The sequence below is a fragment of the Macaca mulatta genome, chromosome 9 (genome assembly GCF_049350105.2).
Source record: "Macaca mulatta isolate MMU2019108-1 chromosome 9, T2T-MMU8v2.0, whole genome shotgun sequence".
Taxonomy (NCBI): domain Eukaryota; kingdom Metazoa; phylum Chordata; class Mammalia; order Primates; family Cercopithecidae; genus Macaca; species Macaca mulatta.
Genome location: NC_133414.1, coordinates 129309432 through 129319277, shown reverse-complemented (window position 1 = coordinate 129319277; position 9846 = coordinate 129309432).

Genomic DNA, 9846 nt, shown 5'->3' with positions numbered 1-9846 from the left:
TGACTAGGTGTCACCCTGGGGCCCTGTCTTCAGCCTCCCTAGTTCAGTTGTAGCAAGAATTCTCCTAAGTCAGCTTATTGAGAGTCTCTCTCCACTCTTGTTATCTGATCTCCCTGACCTGCCTTCAGCAAGATTCTGAAGTCCCCAGCTGTCTTTGCTGTATTCTAAGTTGAGCTTGATCTCGCTCCCCTATTGTGCTAGTCTTGACACCTATCAGCATAGTCCAGAATAAAGTCTTCCTTGCTGTTTGAACAAGGGTCAGAATAACTTTTTCTTTAACAGTTGTTAACGCACTGCATTCTTCATCAAGAAAGCCTTGCTACCAAAAAAACTGCCTGCTGCACTAAACAGTGTGCTTGGGGATATAACTGACTGACGTTCAGGTGCAAGCACCTTATCCTGTTGAGGACAGAAAACAATTGCACACTTACATTGATCTGGTCCCCAGGGCACACTTTCATTTTGGCTAGTTTGAAACCTACAGTGGGGAGAGAATGCTGAGGGAGTGAGGAGGGGAAGAGATGCTTTTTCACACCAGCGCTCCATTTCACACCAGCACGATGCCAGGAGGCCCACTCCAACACACCCTCAAAGCCTGGCCAGAGTAGGGTTGGTGGGTGCCAACCAACCTAGGCCTCTGATCCCTGTACTCATGGCAGGATCCTGCTGGTCCCCAGGCAGCAGGTGGGGATGTCAACAGGTGGGGAAAGAGCATTTCCAGTCCCTCTAACTTCTAGGGAGGCTGAGTCTCCATCAGCAAATCTTAACTTAGGGCCTACCATGTGCTGGCCTTGGTGCCTGTCGCTATGGGCAGCGATAGTGCAGGCCATGGTCCTGCCCATATGGGGTTGACACTCTAGCCAGGCAAGGGCCCAGTGGCATGTGCAGTTGAGCCAGCAAGAACCTTTTTTTTTTTTTTGAGACAGAGTCTCACTCTGTCACCCAGAATGGAGTGCAGTGGCGCGATCTCGGCCCACTGCAACCTCTGCCTCCCAGGTTCAAGCGATTCTCCTGCCTCAGCCTCCCGAGTAGCTAGGATTACAGGTGCATGCCCCCACACTTGGCTAATTTTTATACTTTTTGTAGAGATGGGGTTTCACCATGTTGGCCAGGCTGGTCTTTAACTCCTGACCTCAGATAATCTGCTTGCCTCAGCCTCTCAAAGTGCTGGGATTACAGGCATGAGCCAGCACACCCGGCCAAGAACACTTTTCTTTATTTCTGAAAGGAGGCAACAGTAACATGGCAATGACAGACATATCCATTGCCCACTGTAAGGAGACAGGTGTTCAGCCCCTTCTTGGTATGACAGCAGCCAAAACCAAGGGTCACCTGAAGACTGCACAGTGCATGTGACGGGTGGTCAAGTAAGAGCCAAGCTCTGGAGGAAAACTTCCTCATTTGGATCCCTTTCTGGTTTTACCACTTATTGACCAGGGAACTCCGGGCAAGTCACTTCACCTCTCAGTCCTGGGGATCATAACAGCACCTCCCTTGATGTAAGGACCATAGCAAAGTGACTAGCACAGAGCGAAAGCTGTTCTGACTCATCTCCTCTCTCCTCCAGGCTCCACCTTGCCCAGGTCTTTACCCAGGTGAATGGTGAGTCCTTTCAGAATCAGACCCAGGCTCAGCTTTCCAGCCCAGCACCAGGGGGCTCTAGAAGGCCTTCTATATCCTGTAGTCCTACCACATAATTAAGGCTCATTTTGAGCCATCTGCTGTTCATGCATTCATTTTTGTTGATCACCTATTATGTGCCAGGAGTTGTGCTAGGCTCTGAGGTCACAGTGGTGAGTCAATCAGTCATCCTGCCTCGTGGAGCTGCATCACCTGGCAGGGGTAGGTGGGTTGGAGCTGAAGAGGGAGAAACAGAGCTCAGACAAAACAGCTCAGGCTCAAAGACGATGGGAGTGGACTCAAAGGAGGGGTGCTAAGAGGGAATTTTGAGGCCTCGGGTTCTGAGCAAAATGGGGCTGGCATCTTCACGCCACTTGAAGGCCGGGGACATCGGTAGCTGCCCACCTCAGAAGGCCAGCAACCAGCCACCTTGCAGTGAGCCCAGCTGTCCAGACCCCTGGAAGGCCATCTGTGTGTGGTCCTCACTGTCAGCCGGGATTCCCCCATGATTCTGGAGAATGGGGGCCGTTCACCTCTTAGATGGGCGAGTTACAGAGGGCCTGAAGGGCCTTGTGGAATGCAGTGGAAGACACAGCCTTGGCTCCCAAGGTGCCTCTGATCTCTGTGTGGGCCCCATGACGACCAGAGGGAGGCTTCAGACAGCTCAGGCTGTTTTGATACAAGCTGCTCTGCAGCCCCGAAGCTTTCCTTGCTCTCTGCATGAATTTGGCCTTCAGGGAGAGAAGGAATGTGCATCCCAAAGAAACAAACACAAGACGGCTCAGCCTAGGGGACAGTGACAGCTGGGACCTGGAGCAGGCCCAGGCAGCAATGGCAGGCCACACATGACAGTTGTCTGATTTGCCTGTGTCAATAAGAGCTTTGCTGAAGCTTTCAAAACCAAAGATCATCCACAAAATGCACGGTCCCACTTCTTGTTTCCCCACCCAGACAGTGTATGCGGCTTTTGGAAAAGAGTCAGGATGCCTTTGTCATCAGAGCCTGGTGTCCCTCAGTCACCTGTTGAGAAGGAAGGAGGGAGGATGCTGAGAAGGGAGGGAAAGGAGGCAGAGGGTTGGTCCGGTGGGCGGCCACTAGCCTCTCCCGCCTGCAATTCAGGGAGTAAGGAAGACCATCCGGTACCTCACCTAACATCCCTTCAACAAGCACCACGCTTGAAGAACACGCAGCCCAGCTGGAGAGAGAGGCCAGGACCCCACGTCATCACAGAGCAGGTGCATCAAGAGCAGCTGGGGCGGGGGCATCCCGGAAAAGGGCACTGTCCCTGAAGGCTGCTGGTCCTGAAGGAGCTCTGGGAGGAAGGGGTGATGGTGGGGCCTTGAGGCCCAGGTAGGATCCAGAACGTGAGAAGGCAGATGCCTTTGGAAATGAAGCCCTTGGTCACCTCAGTGAGAAACATGGCAGTATTTGCTCTCTTGTTGAATTATTTAAAGTGAAGGCAGATGTCAATCATCTCAAGCAGGTTTACATCCTAAATGCAACTGACCCGGTCCCATTATCGGCCCCTGTGTTGTGGCCTAACAGCCCGGAGAACCTACAGTCCCCTCAGCTGGCAATATCACAGAACATTCCACCTGGAAAAACTTTAGGGAACCCTTGGTCAGTGGTATTCAGTTCTACCTCACCCTTTCTGTCTTTAATTATGGACTTCTTTTTTCAAACAAAACGTTATAGGAAGCCAAATATAAAACATAGCAAAGCAAAGCTACTCAGACCAAATCAGGGATAAGAGACTCCGATCTGCACATGGGTTTCGGAAAATGCCACATGAAAATGCCTGGGCTACTTCCACTGGCTTGTACACTGGAGAAACTGAGGCACAGAGAGACAGTCCTGACCATACGCTACAAGAGAGCAAAGACCTGGTTGGTCTTACAGCACACCAAATCCCCAGCATCCACCTCAGTCAGTCCTGGCACATAATAGATGCTCAATAAATATTTGTTGGACAGATGCAGATTTGTTGGATCAACATATATTTTTTGGATAAATGATATTTGTTGGAAGAGACACACAGGCAATGCTGATGGCCTTTGCACAGTCATCTCTGTTTTTCTACAAATGCAACTACTTTTTGAAGAGACTAAAGGAGGGACTTGCCTCTGAGACAGGGTCTGTAATTGCCTATGTTTGGAATGTACAGCATTTGAAAGGTTTTAATTCCCTGGTCTAATGGCAAGAATAAAAGCAGAGGAGTAAAGGGCCGGGGAGGATGAAAAGGAGCCACAATTTGCATCCAAGATGGAAGTGCCCTTTGTTGTCCCACATCCAAGTCAACTTCAAAGTTTTCTGCTGCACGGAGATGCATATCAGTCACCATGGCAACCACCAATCTGCCCAGGCCACTCGACCCTAGCCAGCCCTCTGCCAGCCACAGCATGTGCCTGGCTTTTGGAGAGCTGGGTGGGGCAGAGAACACAGGGGCCACTGCTCAGCCTGGCCAGCCTTCATCCAGTATGTCTTATTGGCTCTCTGTCTGCGGGGAGAGGGGTCTGGGTCAGCACCTTGATTGGCTGCACTGTCATCCTGCAAACACGCATTAGTAGCCACCGGGGGCCTGTGCATCGGGTCACTCCTTAGAGATACACTCTAGTGCCTGGCACTAGTTGTCGCTGAACAAAGGCTTGTGAATGAGTCAATGAATGAAATCATAAGCAGAGTCCCCTGGGAGCTTCTAAAATAAACAAATGCCCAGCTCCACCACCTGAAACTGGCTGCATCAGCATCTCTGGGAGGTACAGGAACGACTGCGGGGCTACAGGTGCACACGTGCTCCTCAAGTTAGAGCAGGAGGAGAAAGCTGAAGGGAGACAGTCCGGGTGGGGCTGCTGGAGCTGCCACTCACAGAGATGGCAGGAAGGGCGCTCGGTTTGCGATGTGTCGGGTTAGAGGTGCCCAGGAGGCATTTGGGAGTCCAGAGTTCTAGAGAGAACTCAGGGAGGGAGGCAGCCTTTTTATCCACCAGAGTGATAAGACCATGGTGAGGGTGTGGAGACAGATGTATTCGTCCATTTTCACACTGCTGATAAAGACATACCCGAGACTGGGTAATTTGTAAAGAAAAAGATGTTTAATGGACTCACAGGTCTAAGTGGCTGGGAAGGCCTCGCAATCACGGCAGAAGGCAAGACAGAGAATAAGAACCAAGCAAAAGGGGTTTCTCCTTTTTTTTTTTTGAGACAGAATCTCACTCTGTCACTCAGGCTGGAGTGCAGTGGTGCGATCTCAGCTCACTGCAAGCTCTGCCTCCCAGGTTCACACCATTCTCCTGCCTCAGCCTCCTGAGTAGCTGGGACTACAGGCACCCGCCACTAGGCCTGGCTAATTTTTTGTACTTTTAGTAGAGACAGGATTTCACCGTGTTAGCCAGGATGGTCTCAATATCCTGACCTCATGATCTGCCCGCCTCGGCCTCCCAAAGTGCTGGGATTACAGGTGTGAGCCACCGTGCCCAGCCAGGTTTCTCCTTATAAAACCATCTGATCTTGTGAGACTTATTCGCTATCACTAGAACAGTATGGGGGAAACCGGCCCCATGATTCAATCATCTCCCACTGGGTCCCTGCTACAGCACGTGGGAATTATGGGAGCTACAATTCAAGATGAGATTTGGGTAGGGAGACGCAAGAGACCGAGTGTCCAAGGTATAAGCCGTGGAACACACGGGCCAACAAGGAGGGGCAGGTGAGGGAGATGAGAGTGAGCACCAGGCAAATGTGGTGCCTGGAAAGCCAGGAGAACGTGACAAGCGCAGGCTGGGGAAGAAAGATAGTCGCGCCCAGAGCATCGAGGCGAAAGCTGCAGAAGAAAGTCTCCCATCCAACATGTGGTGACTGCCGGTTGCTGTGCATGCCCCACCGGGGTGGGGGCTGCCTAGACTACCTGTTCCCAAAGACTGGGGCCTCAGTGGGGGCCACACTGAGAGTATCTCGCGAACCACTCCTAAGTACACCAGGCCTGAGGTTCTTACCTTGAAATTTACCTCTTCTTCCCCCGTCACAGGCAATAAGCTGAGTACTGGAGAAAGCTAAGCCGTCCCATTATCTGCCTCCTAAACAGTAATGGGGGCCAGGTGCAGTGGCTCACACCTGTAATCCCAGCACTTTGGAAGGCCGAGGCAAGAGGATCACTTGAACCCAGGGGTTCAAGACCAGCCTGGGCAACATAACGAGACCTCCATCTCTACAAAAAATGCAAACATTAGCCAGACATGGTGGTGCACACCTGTATTCCCAGCTACTAGGGAGGCTGAGGTGGGAGGATCCCTTGCACCCAGGAGTTTTAGATCAGCCTGGGCAACATAATGGGACCCTGTCTCTACAAAAAATTTAAAAAATTAGCTAGGCATGCCTTTAGTCCCAGCTACTGAGGAGGCTGAGGCAGGAGGATCGTCTGAGCCCAGGAGAACAAGGCTGCAGTAAGCCATGATCACACCACTGCACTCCAGCCTGGTGACAGAGTGAGACCCAGTTTCAAAAACAAACAAAAACATAATAATGGGGATGGCTTGTTTTTTTTTTGTTTTTTAAGATCTTGCACAGCTGGGCTCAATGCCACAGGATTTACATGTATTACCTCATTTGGGCCTCACAACCACCCTTTGAGGTAGGTACTATCTACTTCACTTACGTCTGGGTCAAGAAACCTGACCAGCATCGAGGATGGCCAGGCAGCCTGTCTCCACAGGCAAAGGTCTTGACCACCAGGGCACAACACCACTTCCCGGTCAGCACAACATGAAGGGATGCTCTGGGAGAAGCTTCTGGACTGGCCATTGACTTCCTTCCGCTTGACCCATCCACCAGGTACCTGCGCTCTGGACACCTCTGGACAGGGGGCAGCTGTGCCCATGGTAGAAACCAGGGCATGGAGTTTTGCTGTATCCCTGTCAAGCCCACTTTCTAGCCCTTGTTAGTTTGTGACTCCATGCTAATAAGGCAGGAGAATAGGGAATTAAGGTAACCAAGGGTTAAGGCAGAAACAAGAGAAGAGCAGGTGCAGCCAGTTCTGGGCAAGATTAGGCAGCATCCAGGCCACGTGCTCACTCTGATAACAAGGCTGAAGTCTTCACTTCAGCCTCTGATTGGTCGAGGGCCAATCCTTCACAGGGTGTAACCAATTGGAAACCTCTAAGGGGCAGGTAGGGGTGTTACCAAATTCTTCTAGCTTAATAAAAACCCTAACAACCATCGTAATCAGGGATCTTGAGCCGCTTGCTCCAGCTTGCTCCCTGCGCCTTGGCTGCTTCCTTCCCTTGTTGCTTTGTTGGACACACTAAGAACCTGGACAACTCAGTCAAGCCTCTCCATCCGGTAACACTAAAGTTAATTCTACCAGGTGGGGATGGGCTGATGTGGCAGGAGGGGGCCTGGTGCCCGATGGAAATGTGGCTGGACCTCCATCTGGGGAGGACGTTGGAAAAGGCAACAGGAAGCTGGCTTAAGGGACTGTCCCTGGGACAGCATTTCTTCCTGTTTAATGCCTCTTGGCCGGGAGTGGGTCAGGTCTGGTGGCCGCCTATGCAATGTGAGGGGCTCTCTTTAAGGAAAAAAACTATGAAGTTGTCCATTCAAAATTAGGTATGAACATTAATATTCATTTAGAATGAGAAATAACAAATTACACACTTCACAATGCCAACAAATACAGAAACATACAATCACGCGAGCGTGTTGCCAGGGCTTCTCCCGGTCATGAGGTTTCAAGTAAGCAAGGAACTCGGAGCTTAAGCTGCCTCAGCTTCCCAGTAATCAGAAATAATCTCTGCCCTTAACAGCTCCCTTGCTGGGAGTCAATGGACGTCTCTGCCCTGGAAGGTCAGATCACCCCCTACTTCCCACCCATGAAAGTAACAGCTACTCTTTTGGTGACCAGGCAGGACCACAGGGGCTCTCTAAAGCACCACCTTCAGGAGTTTAGCCTGGCCCACCTGAACTGGGGAAGGGACAGTGTCAGGAAAGTTTCCCGCAGTTCTGAGCAGGGCTCCAGCACAAGCCTTCAGGGGCAAAGCCTGTGACCCAGGCAGCAATATTAACCTACTCCAGAGATTGGTGACGGGGATTCATTCGTGCACCGTTGTTGACCGAGTGCCCCCCCCCGCCCCCGCATGCCAGCACGGTGCCAGAGCGAGGGGCAGAGCACTGAGAACCACACGGACACAGCTGAGAAGGTTTAAATGTGTAACGTGGGTACACAGCCTGCACATATTAGTTGCTCATTAAATGTTGGCTTCCTTCCCGTCCTCCCATTTGCCGGGCACCCTGCTACCCAGAGGCAGCGCCCAGCACAGAGCAGTGCACTCAGCAGCCCACATGCCAGTGCCCTAGAAGGACAGGCCACACCTACTTCCCACCCATGAAAGTAGCAGCTGCCCTTTGGTGACAAGGCAGGACCATACGGACTGCCTTGGCCCATCCCCTCCCCATCCCCGGACAGACCCTGAAGCAGGCTCCACTTGTGTGAGGTTTACCCAGCAGGGCAGGGGCACGGGCAGGTCTCCTGCATCCGAGTGACTCCTCTCTCACTGGCCCTCTTAGGAAGCGCAAGGCCCTTCCAGTCCCCTTCCTGTCTGGGCTCGCCTGGCCCTAGCGCTCCGGTGAAGGCAGGGGTTCTCCACCCCAGCTGAGAATCACCGCAGTGCTGGAGACGGGAAGCAAAGCCCCGGCCCCAGCATCCCGGCCATTCTTAGACCTGGCTCCTGACCGCCTGAGGCAGGAGGCTCCAGGTGGGACGCGACATCCGGACACGAGGAGCTCCCAGGTGTCGCTTGCGAGCTGCACCCCGTCTGCCCGGAGGCCCGCAGAGAGGCTGGGGGGTCGCGAAGGAGGCGGCCAGGGTGAAGCTAGTGGGGGTGCTGCGACGAGTTTGGCAGGAGTTGTGCTTGGGGAGACAGCGGTGCGAAGCGCCCCTCCCGGGGACGGAGGTGAGAACAAGAGTCCGAGGCGTCCCCTCTCAGGGGTCCACGGTGGAAGGTTGGAGTCGGAGGGGGGAGCCCTCCCCGGGGACCGCGGCAGGAGATGTCCTCTCCCGGGAAGACCCTTCTTCGTGTCTTGGGCGGCGAAGGCGGGGAGTGTGGGACGCGCCACCTGCTGGCGCAAAGCTCAGGGCCCGCACGGTCTGGCCGCGCCACCTGGTGGCCGCTTGGGAAAGCGCAGCCCGGCCTCACGACCCCTCCTGGGCCGCTTGAGCAGAGGGGCCGCGGGCGTGTGCAGAAGGGTTCCTCCATCAGCTCCAGCACCCCGCGACCTTCGAGTCACGACCTCATCCTGGGGCGCCTGGCCTGGACTAGCTGCCCCTCTTCTGGCAGCGCCCACTCTCGCAGCTCCTATGGTCCCTGGGGATTGGGCCTCCCCCGAGGGACCCCTCTTCCTCCTCTACCGCCCCCGCCGCATCTCTTTGGCTGTGTCATCTTGAACAAAATCTCTTACTGGCCCTGATCTTCAGTTTCTTCGCATTTTAAAGGTGGGGGAGGGCACTAACAATACGGCATGCAGGGCTGGTGGACCACTGAACGGGACGACCACCACAGCGGCCGGGTGAGTCGCACCGAAGGCTTTGGTCCAGGTACCGGGAGGCTGGAGATGAGATGTGCAAATGGGGCAGGGCACTTCTGCACCCGTGAGTAGGAGATGCAGCGTGTGACCGTCAAAATCCCCTCCCCTCCTGAGTCCGGGAGCTTCCAGGGCAATTTCCAGGACCCCCAATTTCCGGAGGTGGACTTTAGCCAACCTGAGACCCCGCAGGCCCTCCCATGGAGCCGGGTGCTGCTGAACAGTTGACGGTGATCCCCCAAGTGGAGTCCAGAAGCAGCCTCCTGGGATCACCAAAAGAAACCCTGAGTTTGGAGAAGACGAAATACTACCTCTTATTAAGACAGGATCAGTTCCAGTCTGAGGGAGGCCTCGCTGGCTGGAGGGCCTTACCCGCTTCAGCATCCCTGCCCAGGACCCAAGCCCTCATGCCTCCCCCAGGCTGCTGTCCTCACAAACTGTCCCCACAGGGAGGCTGCAGGGAGCATTGGATGAGAGGCACACGCAGGACTCAGCCCAGGGCCTGGTGCAAAGTAGGTGTGCAGCAAACGCTGGCTGCTCTCCTTGGTTTTTCTGTGCACCTAAGTCCCACCCAGGGTCCTTCTCTACGTGGGAGATGCTTCAGAGTAGAGATTTGAGGATTAAAAGGGGAAAAAAAGCAATAAGGATGAAAAAC